We start from the raw sequence: 18,317 nt of genomic DNA on the forward strand, positions 1-18,317 counted from the left end.
CCCTTACCTTTCTCCATGTACGAAAATAAACTCAAAATGTATAAAAGACCAAATCCTAAGTGCTAAGAGTATAAAAATCTTAGGAGAAAATATAGGGAGAAAGTTTTATGATACTGGATTTAGCAATGATTTTTGGATATGACACCAAGAATACAAGAAACAAAAGAAAGAAAGATACACTGGACTATATCAAAACTAAAAACTACTAGGCATCAAAGGACACAATGAGGGAAAAACTCACAAAATTGGAGAAAATATTTGTAAATCATATATCTGAAAAGAAGTTAATATCCAGAAATCCTACAATTCAACAACAAAAAAAACCTGATTGAAAAATGGGTAAAGAATTTGAATAGACATTTCTCCAAAGAAGGTACACAAATAGCCAGTAAGCACATGAAAAGATATTCAACATCGCTAATCACTGGAGAAAAATGCAAATCAAAACTACAATGACATACTAACTCACACCCATTAGGATGGCTACTAAAGAAAAAAAGAAAGAAAATACAGAAAATAACAAATGTTTGGTTAGGATGTGGAGAAACTGGAACCCTTGTGCATTGCTGGTACGCATGTAAAACAGTGCAGCCAGTATGGAAAACAGAATGACAGTTCTCAAAAAAATGGAAAATAGAATTGTCAGGTAGTTGAGCAATTCTATTTCTGGTATATACGCAAAAGATTTAAAAGCACAGCCTTGAAGAGATGTTTATATACCTATGTTCACAGAAGTATTCACAATAGCCAAAAGGTGGAAGCAACTCAAGTGTCCAGTGACAGGTGAATGGATAAACAAAATGTATATACATATAATGGAGTATTATTCAGTCATAAAAAGTAAGGAAATTCTGATACATGCAACAACATGAATGAACCTTGAAGACATTATGCTAAGTGAAGTAACCCAGTCACAAAAAGACAAACAGTGTATGATTCCACTTATGAGGTACTTAGACTAGTCAAATTTAAAGACAGAAAATAGAATGGTTGTTGCCAGATGGTAGGGGAAGAGGGGGTGGGGGTTATCATTTAATGGGTACAGAGTTTCAGTTGTATGAGATGAAAAGAGTTTTAGAGATAGATGGTATGACGGTTGCACAAATATGTGGATGTACTTAATATCACTGAACTATACAGTTTTAAATGGTTAAGACAGCAAATTTTATATGTATTTACCACATTTTAAAAAATTTTAAAGTATCAACACACATTATCACAAGGTCTGATCACAAACTACTTTGTTTTGACAGCATTTATTCAACTTCATCAATTAGCTGTCAGACTAATACATATCTGTATATACACATATATACTTATTTATATCTCGTTGAATTTTAAGCAGTACTTGATCAAGTAGACCTCTCTAAACAATGACAACTTGATATGGCACTGTAATCCACCTGAAACTCATAAATGGTAGCTACTTGTAAAAAATCACCTAATACAGACTTTAAAATCATCATTTAACGGTCTGCACAACACACAATGCCCTTTATATATTTCAGTGAAGGGAAAAACCAAGTTCTTATCTTTTATTTCCAAGGAAGGAGAGTAACACAGAGAATCAGACCCAGGCAGAATATATATTCAACTACCTCATAAAGAGGTTTTAAATGAAAACAAAAAAAATTCCCCCTCCCTACACTGGACATCATCAAAGAAACACTACAAATGACCATAGGAAATAGAAATAATTCCTCCATTACAGAGGAAAACATTGTTTCTGCATGTCATTCAGGGTTCAGTGAGACATCTGTTGCAACTAACTGCCAATCTTACAAGAAGTGGAGAACCACTTTCTCTTTTCCCAAATCTGAATTTATCTGCTGTGGAATAGCTGAGTTTACTTGGTATCCTTTTGTAACTTGTTCTCTGGAACATGCCCAAGCACCATGGCTGAACCTTAGATTTTCAGGCCCAGACAATTTTAACACTGAGAAACAACCAATTTTTTCATTTATCTATTGCAACAGGTCAGGTATGGAACCACAAATAGCCAGTGCAATTGCTGGAATTACTTCCAAATGGTGTTCAAGTCAGTCCCATTTACATGGAGTGAATTAGAAGGTATGTCCTTCCAGGTATATTAAATTCCTAATGACTGCACCAACTAAAAAGATGCTAAAATAGAAATCCCACTAAATATTCAAAATTAAAACAAATTCTCTCGTTTCCTTAATATTTTTTTGAAACAGAGAATGAAGCAAATTAAAACAGTGCAATAACTGTTTAATGCACAAGTCATTTTTTTCATCCACCATAAAAAGGTATGTATTTCCCATAGTATCAAGCACTGTAAGTAATGTAATTTTATAGACTACTAGACTAATTAAATATTCCCACTTAAACATTACTGTAAACAGAATGCTGACATTATTTCTTTCTAATGAATCCATTTTCCCTTTCCCTTTCGAAATAATCTCGGACTCAAGTTCATATGCTCCACCTCAAAGAGCAACAACACTCAAATGTCAAAAAGAATTAATCACAGCGACTCACTGCTTCCCAGACAAATGAGAAGATTATGATTACTAGATATGCTCAGGCTTCCAAGTGCTTTCTCTTTCAGAGCCAAGCATGTAAATAGGTACACAGGGTAATAGTAATCACATTTTGACACACTGAAAGACTCAATTACAGTACCCATTGGTGCCAACCCTGAGTACAAGGTGAGTAAATCAAGAAAATCAGAGTAACACTACAAATATCCTAAGTTAATATTAACAAAATCCAGCAAATATACATCACTAACATTTCTATTTCAAAAAAGCATGTGCTTTAACTTCACAAAAAGGAAAAGTTCCTACATAAAAATTTCGTACAGGGCTTCCCTGGTGGCGCAGTGGTTGGGAGTCTGCCTGCCAATGCAGAGGACACGGGTTCAAGCCCTGGCCTGGGAAGGTCCCACATGCCGCGGAGCAACTAAGCCCGTGAGCCACAACTACTGAGCTTGCGCGTCTGGAGCTCATGCTCCGCAACGGGAGAGGCCACGACAGTGAGAGGCCCGCGCACCGCGATGAAGAGAGGCCCCCGCTCGCCACAACTGGAGAAAGCCCTCGCACAGAAAGGCAGACCCAACACAGCCAAAAATAAATAAATAAATTAATTAATTAAAAAAAATAATAATACTATAAAAAAAAAAAAAATTTCGTACATAAATACCTCAGTGATGGCCCTGAAGCACCCAAAATGAGTATTTGTCCAGAATACAAGCTAAAGCGTAATTGTGTAGAATTATTTTCTGGATAATTAGAAGGCTATCTTCTTTTCCTAACCTTTTATTCAAATATCAAAGCTTTCATATTTACATTGAAAGAAGTGAAATAGTACTGGCCAAATATAATATTCAAAGTTATCTACAAGGGAGAACACTCATCAGTGGGTCTCCATTATGATTCTTCTATCTTGAGATGCTAAATGTAGTAAGAAAATAAAAATCCCCTACAAGCTATTTTTAGATCATCACTGAGCTGGTTAAATAAATATTATGCCTGCTGTGTAATGTGACTCCCTTAGTACTTACTCTGCCGATAATAAACAGACATCATGCACACTCTATCACATGAGACAGGTTGAGAAAACAGCTGAGTCACCCACCAACAGTCTTCCTGCTCCCAGTAACCCAGTGGAAATTTCTGTCTCACTACAACACTTGGCTTCTCCCATTCCCACTAATAAGTTACAATTCCCTTAAATCTTTCCCTCGATAATATGGACCAGTTTATGAGAAAGCTTATTTTAAGAATCACATAGCTCTCCCCCCACCCCAATTAACACACCAAGTGTTCCTGACAATAGAAAAACAAAGACAAGCAAAAACAGGAGGCTAATTAGGCTGGCAAACATCTCAATTAGGCCAGTCTACTCTGGAGAAAAACACCTCTCTCCAGTTGACACGGAGGTACTTAACCACTGCACTGTTCACACAGCTTATGCTTTTTTGGACATGACCAATACATCCCCTAGGTTTTCCTTCCAAAGTATCCCTGAATGACACAGTCTACATTCTTGACCTCAACTACAGTTAATAAGGCTTCAAAGCAAAATTGCTTTAGATTTTCTTTCCTTTGAGGATGCTATTTAGTAGTATCGTCAATGAAAAACATTAAGCACACAAAAACTTTTTTTGGAATGAAATAAACTCTCACACCATACATTATTTAAAATGCAGCAACTCAATTTTTTTTCCCCAGCACCAACAGAAGTCCTGAAGATAAAGTTGAAAAAGACATGGTTCCTGTGCTCAAGGAATTGACAACTTACCTAACTCAACTGTAAAAGAATAAAGAAAGTGCTTTAAAGAGTGTGAATAACATGTCAAGAAGCAAAGCAAAACCTGATTAATTCTTCCTGGGAGAAGATTTCCAGAGAGCCTCCACAGGTCACAGTTCAACAAGGGATGGGAATGTAGGGGAGCGGTCGGCCATATGAGGAGAGGAGCACAATGTGTAAGCAAAACAAAAAGTGTAACAGAAGCACAAAAACCTGGAAAATGGAAAAGCCGGAAAAATCTGCTGAACTCTGAAAAGGTCAGTGATGCCAGAGCATAGGGGTGGGTGAGCCAGTGTGGCCAAAGAATTAGATTAGGGCTGAATTAAAAAGATATGTCAAGATATGTAAGGACTTTATCTTAAAAGGAGCCCCAGGATATTTTGAACAGGGCAGCAATATCATTGGATTTGTTTAATGAAAAGGACTATTACAATAATATGGAGTCCTGGAGAAAAGGATCCACATCAGGGTTACCAGTTAGGTACCTTTGTTATAGTCTAGGTACATGATGATAAGGGTCTGGTCTACCATGATGAATCTAGACAAAGGAGGCATATTTCAAAATAACTGGTATACTGAAATAGCAGGACTTCTAAGTCACTAGATATAAGTGGTAAGGAAGCACCAAGGTTTGAGGATTGGGTAGCTCAGGATGCATAAAGAGCCAAAAATGATCAGGCCACCTCTTGGACCTCATCTCATATCCCATCACTCTCCTGCCACATTGGCCTCACTTATTTCCCTCAAACATACCAAGTTTATTTTCTCCTAATGTCTTTGCATTAGCTGTTTTCTCTGCTTTGGATGAAAAAGTGATCAATTCAACTGTATTATGTTGAGTTTTAACTGTCAAAGAAAACCCCAGGTATAAAGGTGTTACAGAGTTATTAGACATGTATAGAACACGGTTGTGATCAGCAGCATAAAACTAACTCCTTGCCACACGAGTAGGTGAGTTCACCTAAGGTACAGGACCAAATTTCATGAGATAGGGAAAAGAAAATGAATCTTTAAAGTAGGAAGATGTAGTTTCTGAAGGATGAAATGCAAGCTCCCTTTATGGAGAGTCTCTTTAGCCAGGCACATATCTACGTTAATTATACAAAACCTCTATGACGTAAATCTTTTTTAAAATGAGAAAACATGTTCAGAGGAAATAAAGTAACTTGCCAAAGGTCACATACACAATGGCTAATTCAGAATGTGAATCTCAATCTGCTGATACCAATGAAAGCAGAGAGAAACAAACAAGAGGTGAAACAAAATATCAATTAACATAATATTCAGGATAATGGTTACCTGTAAAGACAAAGGAGTGGGGTGGGTTAAAGGAGAAGTACAGGAGGGCTTCAAAGATATTGCTAACTTATTTTTTAAGGTGAGTGGTGGTCAGTTATTTTATTATTCTTTCAAACTGAACATGTTGTAATATATTCTTTTATACAATTATATATTTCATGATAATTATTAAAACTGTAGGTGCTTCAAAAATAAGTAAGTAGAAGGATTAGAAATGGAGAAGCAGGACTAACACAATGCATAACTTCAGGAGCTGTACAGTATATCAGGCTGTTGGTGGCCAGCCTGTTGCAGATGAAAGTACAGTGCAGGACATAACCGGAAATCAGTTAATGATGATTAGTAGGATTACCAAACAGCTAAGTTACAGCTTAGTCTAGCTGTACTAAGAAATCATAAATTCTTAATAAAGTATATCAGCAAAAAGGTATTTTAATCTCTAAAACAGAAACCTTCATCCAGGGAGCCAGAAAAGAGGAAAACACTTGCTTGGTTAGATTGCGTCAGGGATGGAAACTGGCAAAATACAGAAATTGAGGAAAGAAAGGGAACTAAGGGTTAATAATGATTAATGATAAGATCAAAGCTAAACAAATGGAATGTGAAGGCAGGAAGGGGCTTGTCATATTGAGAATAGAAAGGGATGACAGAATTAAAGGGCGTAGGCTGCAAAACAGGTAACACAGGACTAACCATGGGAAAGGTAGATGTAGGCGGCTGTGGTCAAAGAAAATGCAGATGTCAAGTTAAAGGAAGAGCAGTTCTAGGTAGAAACTAGAGGTAAACTAGTGCTCTTGAACACACATACAAGTCACATAAGCAATTTAAAAATTTCTGGTATCCATATTAGAAAAAGTAAAAATAAACATGTAAAATTAATTTTAGTAATATATGTTATTTAACCCAATATACTCAAAATTTCAACTTGTAGTCAATATAAAAACGGAGACATTTGGTGTAAGGTCAGCCCTCAGTATCTATGGATTCTATATCCACAGATTTGACTAACTGTGGGTCAAAAATACTTGGAAAAAAAGATTTCAGAAAGTTCCAAAAAGCAAAACTTGAATTTGCTGCACGCTGGCAACTATTTACATAGCATTTACATTGTATTAGGTATTATAAGTAACCTAGAGATTATTTAAAGTATAGGCATACCTCGTTTTATTGTGCTTCACTTTATTGCATTTCATAGATATAGTGGTTTTAACAAATTGAAGGTTTGCGATATGGAATTAATTAAAGAAACCTCAGCTAAAACTGGAGTCAGGACAGACCTGTAGGGGGCGCTCTCATGCCCTGCCAAGCATCATCAATTGCTCCAAACAGGAAGAGCCACAGCCACCATCTCCAATAGGAAGGTACCTCTACTCTCCAGCAGAAAAAAGAAAAGATCTCTCCACTCCACGACAGCCCAGCCAGAGGCTGTAGCAGCCCAACCAATGAAAAGCCTCTGTACTTTGGACTCCCAGCTTCCTTCAATGGACTCTTTGGCTCTCACAGCCCTTCCCAACTCCCCCTTTGCCCAAGCTCCCCTTCCTTGTTTTTTGGATTTGCCTATGGTCTGCCACAGCTTGCATTTTCCGAATTGGAATTCCTCTGGCTATTCCTGAATAAACCTGCTTTTGCTGGTAAGGTAACTTAAGTTATTAAAGTTGACTTATTTGATGTCAGAAGTAGGATCTGAAGGAGGCGAACCCTGAGAGATGACGGCTTGCGGAAACGAGCGAGGTACCCGCACTGAGCCCCTTGTGCTCATTGCTTCTGTGAGTCACCGCCTGCCTTTGGTTTGGTGAGTCTCCTCTCAGATTCCTGAACTTTGGTCTTTTTTCATTTTGAGCTCTCCAACTTTATTGAGGAACCGGAACAGTTTCGCTCTTTCAGGAGAAACGTTTCATCCTTTCTGGTCCAAGTCTTCATCCTTGGTATGTACTCAGAGTTGTTTTCTGGACCACGTGGCAGCAAGGTTCTTTGGGAGATGGAGCTAACTGGGATCCAAGAATTTGTTTTACAACTTTTGGAATCCAGAGTAGGACTGTAGCAACTTTCTTGGGTTTCCAGGAGAACTTTGGGAAATGGGATCCCAGTCATCTAAACGCTCTGAGGGAAGCCCTTCTTTGGGGGGTTTCATGTTTAAAAACTATGGGCCCCCCGTTCACACTTTTAACTAAGTGGTCCAAACAAACTAAAAGAAATTCAGAATTACAATGACCATTATGGGAAACTTTCCATCTCTTCGAACTCATTTTTCTTAAGGCTAAATTGGAGGAACATAGTTCTAAAATTAAACAAAACAAATGGTATATTTATTTTTGTTGATACCTGGAGGTTTCCAAACATGTGGAAAACCCTAAAATTGCCTCTTTGCAAGACTGCGTTTCTAAATTAACCAAAACAAAAAATACTAAAAAAAAACAAAATGGCTTCCAAAGCTTCATGCTCCTTGTGTTCCCTCCTCCAATTTCTTTGTCTCAGGCATCATCATCTTTGTCTTCTCTGACCCCTGGCTCAGACTCCACCCCAGCAGCCACCTTGTGCTCAAGCTGTGCCCCCATGCCATCTTCCTCTCTCCTCCTCTGTGAAAACCTATACTTTTAAAATTGGAACCTCTGAGGATCCAAATGCTAAATCCCTGTTTACTGTTTCTAAGTTAACTTCAGCAAATAACTAGAAGAAAAGATTTAAACAGCAATTGCCCTAGATTTTGATAATAGACAAATACACTCCAAAACTCCTAGGAGAAATCTTGCTTTCTGTTTCTGTTTTTGTTGAGACTTCTGCTAAGTCACCCATCATGTTCAAAAGGAGGAACATTTGTTTTAGATAAACCCACCTTAAGGAGTACCTTAAAAGAGGGGTCTAAGCCTCTTAGGAGACAAAGTAATGAATTCTTTGGTATGCAGTTTGTCTTCTAAAAGACAAACTGACTTGAAAAACAGATCTTAAAAGGAACCTGAAAGCATGGAACCTGACAGCATGCAAACACAATTTGGATCTAAGTATTCTTTTGAGTTTGTATCTGAGACTTAGCTAAAATTTAAAATGAAACCATAAGGTCCCTTTGCATCTGTCTGTATTTTCATGTGTCTTTATTCATGTGTATATCTGTGTTGTAGATGTGTGGGTTGTTTTTTTTTCCTTTTGTATTTCCAAGTGGTACTGCCAAAATTAATCTGTGAGAGAGCTCTTAAAAATAAACAAGTGCTTATGTGAATTAAAGAAATATTACATAAACTAACCCAAAATGCTTTTCAGGTTCACGCTATCTAGGTTTAAATTTTAGAAAATGAAAGCTAGCTTAAGGTTGTTGTTTTAATTAAAATAGGCATGTCTTTGGAGTTATCAAGACTGAAAATAATGCAGGCATACAATTTTCATTCTAGTTGGGTTTACTGGTCAGATTAGTTCATGTTATCTTAGTTCAGGTCAAATAAGTTCATTGTGCTAAAAAAAAAAACTTGTCAGCAAGAAAAATAACTTGGTAAGATAAAATTTTTCATGAGTGGTCTAAACATGCCTGTTAAAAACAAGTGAATTGATGCACAGCAGAAACTAACACAACAATGTAAAGCAATTTTACTCCAATAAAAAAAAATTAAATTAAAAAAAAAAGAAGTGAATTGAAGGGATATGGAGAGATAAATGGTTCTAGATAAACCTTTTAAGTAGCCTCCCCAAATTTTTTGGCAACCTGAAACTTTACAGTTTTGCTAAGTTCAATTAAATGATGGGTAGTCATTAAATATCTAGATCATTCCCAAATGACATAAAATACTGAAAATTACTGAAAATAAGTTCATCCATTTTTGGCTTCCTTTACAAAGGAACTAAAGATATTTGAGTTTAAAACTATGAACTGGGAGAAAATATTTGCAACCGACAATGGCTTAATTTCCAAAATATACAAACAGCTCATACAACTCAATAACGAAAAAAACAAACAACCCAATGGAAAAATAGACATAAGACATTTCTCCAAAGAAGACATACAGATGGCCAACAGGGACGTGAAAAGATACTCAACATCTCTAATTATTAGAGAAATGCAAATCAAAACTATAATGAGGTATCACCTCACATCAGTCAGAATGGCCATCATTAAAAAGTCTACAAATAACAAATGCTGGAGGGGGTGTGGAGAAAAGGGAACCCTCCTACACTATTGCTGGGAATGTAAACTGGTGCAGCCACTATGGAAAAAAGTATGGAGGTTCCTCAAAAAACCGAAAATAGAGTTGCCATATGATCCAGCAATCCCATTCCTGGGTTCCTCAAAAAACTAAAAATAGAGTTGCCATATGATCCAGCAATCCCACTCCTGGGCATATATCTGGAGAAAACTATAATTTGAAAAGATACATGCACCCCAATGTTCATAGCAGCACTATTTACAATAGCCAAGACATGGAAGCAACCTAAATGTCCATCGACAGATAAATGGATAAAGAAGATGTGGTATATATACCAATGGAATACTACTCAGCCATAAAAAAGAATGTAATAATGCCATTTGCAGCAACACGGATGGACCCAGAGATTATCATATTAAATGAAGTAAATCAGAAAGAGAAAGACAAATACCATATGATATCACTTACATGCGGAATCTAAAATATGACACAAATGAACTTATTTACAAAACGGAAACAGACTCACAGACACAGAAAACAAACTTATGGTTACCAAAGGAGAAAGGGGGTGGATGAGGGATAAATCAGGAGTTTGGAATTAGTAGATACAAACTACCATATATAAAATAGATAAACAACAAGGTTCTACTGTATAGTACAGTGAACTATATTCAATACCCTATAATAAACCATAATGGAAAAGATTATGAAAAAATATATAAACATACATATATATGTATGTATATATATATATATATATATATATATATATATAAAAGTAACTGAATCACTTTGATGTACATCAGAAACACAACACTGTAAATCAACTATACTTCAATAAAAATTTTTAAAAATTAAAAAGATACTTGGGTCTCTTGGTAAACATGCCACATTGGAAAACTTACTATGAAGAAAATATGCTTTTAGGAATTATGAAGTGTATTCATAAATTTTCCAGTAACAGACCATTCATAATTGTTTAATGCTACAAGAAATAAGGGAAAAGTTGGATGTGTTTTTTTGGTAAGAAAAGGTATGAGGAAGGGAAATACATTTTGTTGAGGAAAAGAAAGTAATTTTGTTTTAAAGCGAGGCTGATTGTTTCAGAACAGGAAAGTGGAAAGATAGGAGAAAAACTGAATGTAAATAGTAAGTTGTAGAAGATTTGTGGAAAAGGAATCTTTGAAAAAAGGAGCTTTATGTGTGGTCAAGCTGGCTAAATATTATAAGGACTCTAAGAATAAGGTTTAAAATCAGTGGTGTACTTACATAAAACTAAAACTTAATTTACTTTCATTTGCTCAAAGAACAAAGTCTTCTTAGAATAGTGGTCTGCTCCTGATAAAAGACTGTGGAAGTCTTTTCCTTATCTTTAATTAGTCTCCTTAGAAACAAAAATTTGTAGTTTACCAAAATTCTTTTGTGTTTTATGTTGTCTTAACCAAGTCTTTGATTATTAAAGAAAACTAAATCTTCTCAATATTAAAAGTTGTAAGTTTCCCTTACAACCACTTAACCTTTTGTATTTGTCTTTGTAATCTTTTATTACTTTAGTCAAATAGATAATTAAGTATCATTTCATAGTGATCTGTGGTCCCACTGGATCAAACGTCCAAAACCTTTTGATATTTTTGACAAACTTCCCAAAAATCAGGTTCTAAATGAAACCTTTTTTTTTTTTTTTTACCTTGAACTAACTTTGGGTTCTCCCAGAGGGCCCATGGAGAATCTAAAAAGATTTGTCTCTCACCTGGTAAAACGTTGAATGAATCAGTCTTATTTGATATATTAAATTACATATGAGGCTTGTCATGTAAGAAGGATTACTGAATATTTTTACCTTATTTGTATAGGTGTATGTTAATATAACTGTTCAAAACTGTATCAAATTCCTGAAATTCCAAGATGCCCTGGTATAATGTTATTAGTCATAATTTTTAAATGTATGTCACAGAAATAAGCAGATTCCCTTCTCAGTCCCATTATAATGAACTCTCATCAGATCTTTAAATGGGCATTTTCAAGTCTTTGCCATTTATAGGCAGTTACTGCTTTATTCTAATGCTTTTATAAATATGTTTCATCTTTAAAGAAATTCAGGACTCTGATGGGTATTCTGGAACACAGTTTTTTGATAACTTTAAAATCATAATACTGAACTGGGTAAGGATTTCTAAAACTCCAGTTGAAAACCGACTGCTTTAGTGTTTTGTTTTCCACATGTAAAGGGTCCTTTATTTTTCCTCTTCTCCTTTAAGCTATCTATAACTTGCAGCAATTTGGTAAAGTGTATCTTCACAGCAAAGGTTGAAGAATTTATTTTTTTCTATCTGGTTCCCCCCAAATTCTGAAACTTTCATTAAATACTCCTGTTTTTCATGTATATATTTGCATAGATACAATGTATGCATATTTGCATCAGTTTTACCAGAGTCTATTCTCCTTGTAACAGGATGCCTGAAGCACCTGGGTCCCGCTTCTTTTGATCCACAACTGATAAAGGGAGACATAGTTCCATATACAGTAAAGGTCTAATTGCTTCCATTTAAAAAAACTATGCTCTGGTAGAGAACTCATTTCACAGTGTAATCACGAGAGAAGAAAAATATATCACACTCTATACCCTGAAGATTTTGTGTACTGGAAAAGACACCTCCAAAAGGGCTCTCTCCAGCCTCACTAGAAGGACCCCTATCAGATACTGCTGACTAATCCTCATGCTGCCAAACTCCAGGGAGCAGACTCCTGGATCCATATGTATCACCAGAAGAAGACACTGAACCCCAAATGGATCTGCACATCATCTGACAACCTGAATATAAAGCTCACTAGGATCTGAATCAGATGACATCTGAGGGTGACAGTTTTCCCAAGATGTCTGGACTAGGCCTATATAGCTTTCTTTCAATACTGTTTCGTACACGTTTTTCTCCCTCCCTTCCATGGAATGACAGTGCCCTCATCTGAATTTCCCAATCCCTTGCGCAAGGCGGAAACCTCTCTGATTGCTGGATTTGCCATCAGAAACCTCAGTCCCCAGCCTTCCCTGGTGGTTTAGTGGTTAAGACTCTGCACTTCCAATGCAGGGGGCCCAGGTTCGATCCCTGGTCAGGGAACTATATCCCACATGCAGCAACTAAGACCCAGCACAGCCAAATAAATAAATAAATGTATTTTAAATCCATTTAGAATTTTTTAAAAAAAGGAAACCTCAGTCCCTCCAAGACAGCAATGGCCCTTTGGTTCACCCTATAAGTGATTTCACTGGAGTTCCAGATGCTGTTGTTTGTCCAAATTGTTCCACAGTACCATTTATAGAGTCAGGGTGCTAAACCCGCCTAAACGTATTCCTTGCTTCATTTTGATCCAGTCCTGGGATAAGAAAACAAGATCTTTTCAATATTTGCATAAAAAGTTCTATGGAGGTAACCCTCTCAGTGTGTAACAATGTAATATCTGAGCCTTGGTAAGTAATGCTAATGCCTCTCTACCAATGAATAAATCCATAGATACTATCACTTATGTAGGGGCCTTATGTACTCCCTCTGGTTACACTTTCAGATTTGGAAGTTTGGGGAATGGCTTTTAGGCGTGGGCAACTCATTGCCTTGATAGCTGGAGAATACAAGGACAGTGTGCCTGTGTTGTATTCACTGTCCTATTCTCCCTACATACCGAACAGAAGCCTCTCATTGGTCCATCCCATTAATCATCTATAACTGCCCTAAGCAAGAACTTACAGGAAGTGTATGTGATTCTGGCTTTGCCCTCATAGGGAGAGCTTTCTTCCCACAGGTCAGACTGAGTGCCAATGAACAAGTATCAGGAATTTCTCCCTGACACTAGGTGATTTAGCTGACCCCACAGCCAATTCAGTTTTAGCTCAGGAACAATCACTAAACTCACTGGCCAAGGTGGTTTTGGATAACTGCAGAGCCCTTGATTACCTACTTGCTGAGCAAGGAGGCCTCTGTGCAACAGCAAACACTTTTTGTTGTACATGGATAAATACCTCTGGGGAAGCAGAGACCCAATTTACATAAAATTAAAGAGCAAGCACATTGGTTACAGCAAATTTCACCTGACAACCAACTGTCATTTATTCAGCTGGATACCTTCAGGTCTAGGCTCCTGGTTTAGAACCCTCCTGCAAACTGGTTTTAGAATGTTGTCTTTAATTCTGCTTTATATATTGGTTTTTAAGTTTGGTACCTATTACTTATTAAACCTTTCTAAAAATGGCATACCTAGTAAGATGATGCTAGCTCAGCCTTCAAGATAAATTCTACTGCTTACAACCTTGACTAAATATGAACTTTTAACAAGAAATGCCTGAGAGTTCTCCCTAGTACCTTTTCCTGTTACTCAAATGCAACCTGATGAGGGTTCTGATTTGTGTATAATACTTCCCCTTCAACAGGGGACATTACAACCAAGGAAGGGCCTTCCTGGCACCGAAAAACAAACCACTACATGTGGAAATTCTGACTCTTGATTAGTGATGTTTTTGAGGAAAGATCTTGATCAAAAGGGGAAATGTGAAATTAAAGAAACCTCAGCTAAAACTGGAGTCAGGATAGACCTGTAGGGGGAGCTCTCACGCCCTGCCATGCATCATCCATTGCTCCAAATGGAAGAACCATAGGCCTCCATCTCCAACAGGACTGTGTCTCTACTTTACTATCCCACAGAGAGAAGAAAACATCTCTCCACTCCACGACAGCCCAGCCAATCAGAGGCTGTAGCAGCCCAACCAATGAGAAGTCTCTATACTTTGGACTCCTAGATTCTTCCAATGGACTCTGTGGTTCTCACAGCCCTTCCCAGCTCTCCTTTTTCCCCTACAAAAGCAAGTTCCCCTTCCTTGTTTTTTGGATTTGCCTATGGTACACCATGACCTGCATTTTCCAAATTGGGATTCCTCTGGCTATTCCTGAATAAGTCTGCCTTTGCTGGTAAAATAACTGGCTATTATATTATTAAAATTGACAGTGGCAATCCTTCATTGTCAGACAATGGTTAACATTTTTTAGTAATAAAGTATTTTTGAATTAAGGTATGTACACTTTTTTAGACAATGTTTTTGCACATTTAATAGGACTACTGTATAGTGTAAACATAACGATTTTTATTTTATTTATTTATTTTTGGCTGCGTTGGGTCTTCATTGCTGCGGGCGGGCGGGCTTTTTTCTAGTTGCGCAAGCGGGGCTACTCTTCGTTGCGGTGCGTGGTCTTCTCATTGCGGTGGCTTCTCTTGTTGCAGAGCACGGTCTCTAGGCGTGCGGGCTTCAGTAGTTGTGGCACGTGGGCTCAGTAGTTGTGGCACGTGGGCTCAGTAGTTGTGGCTCACAGGCTCTAGAGCACAGGCTCAGTAGATGTGGCGCACGGGTTTAGTTGCTCCGTGGCATGTGGGATCTTCCCGGATCAGGACTCGACCCTGTGTCCCCTGCAATGGCAGGAGGATTCTTAACCACTGTGCCACCAGGGAAGTCCCTAAACATAACTTTTACATGCACTGAGAAATAAAAAAAATTTATGCAACCTGCTTTATTGTGATATTCATTTTATTCCAGTGATCCAGAACTGAACCTGCAGTATCTCCAAAGTATGCCTTATATGTAAGGATGTGAATAGATTATATGCAAATACTATACCATTTTATATAACAGAAGTAAGCATCAGCAGATTTTGCTATTATCTGTGGAGGGTGGTCCTGTGAAACAATCCCATGCAGATACCAAGAGACAATTGTATTTTACATTTTATAGCACATCTCAATTTGTACTAGCTGTTTCAAGTGCTCAAAAGCCACAGGTGACTCTAGTGGCTATTATAGTGAACAGTGCAGGTCTAGACTATGTACATATGGGTTGCTGAATATGTGTTCATATACGATTGTTCTGGGAAAGTGAAAAAAGGGAAAAACAGAGGATGAATCCAGGAGCCCACAGCAACAGTCTAATGGGCCAACAAATGAATGCTAGATATCCTCATGGTAAATGGCAGAAAGTAAAATGGAAAAGTAAACTGTGCGCCAAATGCTAAAATCCTTAAAGAGTGTGGAAATTTGCTCTGGAAAATTAGCGATGATAGCAATAAGGAAAGCAGTATACACATATGCTACACATGGGTCATAGGTCAAGGACCTAGACAGAGTAATGAAGGGCCAGAGCAATGCTGAGCCTGCCTTAAAGAAAATTTTAAAACTAATAATATCTACTTGAAAGGATTTCTGGAAAGTAATGTTACCTAAATTTCCAGAGAGTAAGAAGACAGAGGGATGGTGGGTAAGCACATGGAAAGGGTGCTAAGGAAGAAACCTGATAACTAGACCGTTCCAGAAGGTCCAGTAACAGGATGTTAGCAGAGATTCTACAAGCACTCTAACTACTATGGAATAAAAATATATGCAGATAAGCAAATAAATAGCAGAAGGCAAGTTTCCTGATTCTAGGACTAATAAGCTTCTTCTGGAGCTTAGAATACATAGTCACATAAATTGGACTATTTAATCTTCTCAGAGAAATAAATGGCTTAAATACAGAGTTGGCAGTTTATAAGGAAACTATCTTGCTTAAACTTTGTGAGGTGGTCTTTTCCAAATAAGCCCATTTGTGCCTAGCACACAGTATGCACTCTACAAATATCTGGCACCCAAATATTTATGGGAAGAATGGCTTTCTAAGAAAATCTAGCTATTAATTCAAACAGATCATCATAACAGTAAAACTGATAAGTAGGAAAAAGTATATTCAAAAAAAAATGCTTTAAAAATAGGTTTGAGAAGAAATCAAACTACATAAATCCTATTTACCACAAAAAATCTATATGGACTCCTAGATCTTATTTATTAGCTCCAATTTTTTCTGTCAGCCATAACACTGGGAATATAGCACAGGCGTTTTTCTGCAGATCATTCAATTTCCTATAATTTTTCATTTTCGTAAAATTCCAGCAAGATGATAGACATGAAAGATGAAAAACAATAATGTCTCCCCAGACAAATTCTCATTAGGTTTGTCTTATTACTAGTTAATCTTTGGTAGAACTGTTCATTCCTGATGTCATGGCTCATCTGATAAACTTTTAAAATGTACATTGTAAGTCTAAATCAAAGCATGGCTCTAATAGATGATTTGGGATAAATCTGAATCAAGCTTTGGCTAAAACAAAATACAACTAATCTACCCAAATACTAATAGATAGTACACCATCTCTCCTCCACCCCCTTCTCCCATTCTTGTCTTGAAGCAGAACAATTCTTGTTTAATTTGATTTAGTTAGAAAAAACATTTCAGCTGTTGAAATAAATGTCTTATGATACTGATTACAGTAAGACACCACAAAAATAATAACCTTTGCAGAAATTCCAGGTCATCATATCTGGTATGATTTTCAAACACTTTCATCTTGAAATCTATTGATATTAAAAGAGTTACTAACAAAAAGTAACACCCATCGATCAGATGTCATCTTTAATTTCTTTTGCTATGTATTCTACAGAGCAATGAACAAATGGTCAAAAGAAGAGTTAGAAGGTTGTAGAGAAGTATTAGTGAGAGGCAAAATAAAAGATGGTATACCTAAACCAAAAACTAATAACCTGTTTTAGCACTTGGACTTTTTTCCAAATACGTCATAACACAATGAGGACTGCTTCTCAAAGAAGCAAATAACAGAGGTGCCTACTGAACAGAATTTTTCCTTTTTGTGTACTATAATGTTTGCTTGACAGTTCACACTGCTGAATGACTTTTGGAAAAGTTCACAGATGAACCTGTCTGTGTTTCTAGACAGCATCAAGGTTATTACCATGGCTTTCTGAGTGATTACCCTGGGATTTCTAAACCACTCTACATATCAGCTTTGCCTGAGGTGTGACGTGTTTTCTTTTAAACAATATTACAGGGGTAATAAATACAGTGACAGTCAAACTAATAAAAATTTAACAACATTAAGTGATAATGTTAAAATACCTATGTAACAAGGCCGGGATTTCAGTAATGATGAATACAGCTGTAAATTGGTATTAAAGATTTTAGAATAAGTCCCAGAAACGTATGATACTGAAATACAATGCCAGGGTAGATAAGAATTCATTACCTAAAATTAATTCCCAACTTTAAAAAAGAAAATGTTAGGACTTCCCTGGTGGCGCAGTGGTTAAGAATCCGCCTGGCAAGGCAGGGGACACAGGTTCAAGCCCTGGTCCGGGAAGATCCCACATGCCGCAGAGCAACTAAGCCCGTGCACCACAACTACTGAGCCTGCACACCACAACTACTGAGCCCGCGTGCCACAACTACTGAAGCCCACATGCCTAGAGCCTGTGCTCCGCAACAAGAGAAGCCACTGCAATGAGAAGTCCGCGCACCGCAACAAAGAGTAGCCTCCGCTCACCGCAACTAGAGGAAGCCTGCGTGCAGCAACGAAGACCCAACACAGCCAAAAATAAATACATTTTTTTTAAAAAAGGTAAATATTACAAAGCTACTGTAGCATAGGAAAAGCAATGGACATTTATTAAGCATCCAGCATGTGCCAGGGCCTTTGCATCTGTTATTTGATTTAACCTTCATACCATCCTGTGATGTAGGTATTGTTATTTCCA

At 37.2% G+C, this 18,317-nt stretch overlaps 1 protein-coding gene and 1 non-coding gene across 17 annotated transcripts in view; one reads left to right on the plus strand and one right to left on the minus strand.

The window, feature by feature from the left end:
- Nucleotides 1-18,317, minus strand: part of EIF4G3 (eukaryotic translation initiation factor 4 gamma 3) — a 399,095-nt gene that overhangs the window by 215,356 nt on the left and 165,422 nt on the right. Inside the window, exon 1 of one of the 16 annotated variants that reach the window (XM_059915333.1) lies at nt 3,166-3,249. The exons of the other annotated variants lie outside the window; for them this stretch is intronic. The gene's annotated coding sequence lies outside the window, so the exon portion shown is untranslated. Of the gene's footprint in view, nt 1-3,165; nt 3,250-18,317 lie in introns of those variants that run through there. 16 annotated transcript variants of the gene reach the window in all.
- On the plus strand, nt 12,748-12,820 carry TRNAG-UCC (transfer RNA glycine (anticodon UCC)). The gene has a single exon. It is a non-coding gene; the product is annotated as a tRNA-Gly (tRNA).

Source organism: Balaenoptera ricei, chromosome 1 (genome assembly GCF_028023285.1).
Source record: "Balaenoptera ricei isolate mBalRic1 chromosome 1, mBalRic1.hap2, whole genome shotgun sequence".
Lineage (NCBI taxonomy): Eukaryota > Metazoa > Chordata > Mammalia > Artiodactyla > Balaenopteridae > Balaenoptera > Balaenoptera ricei.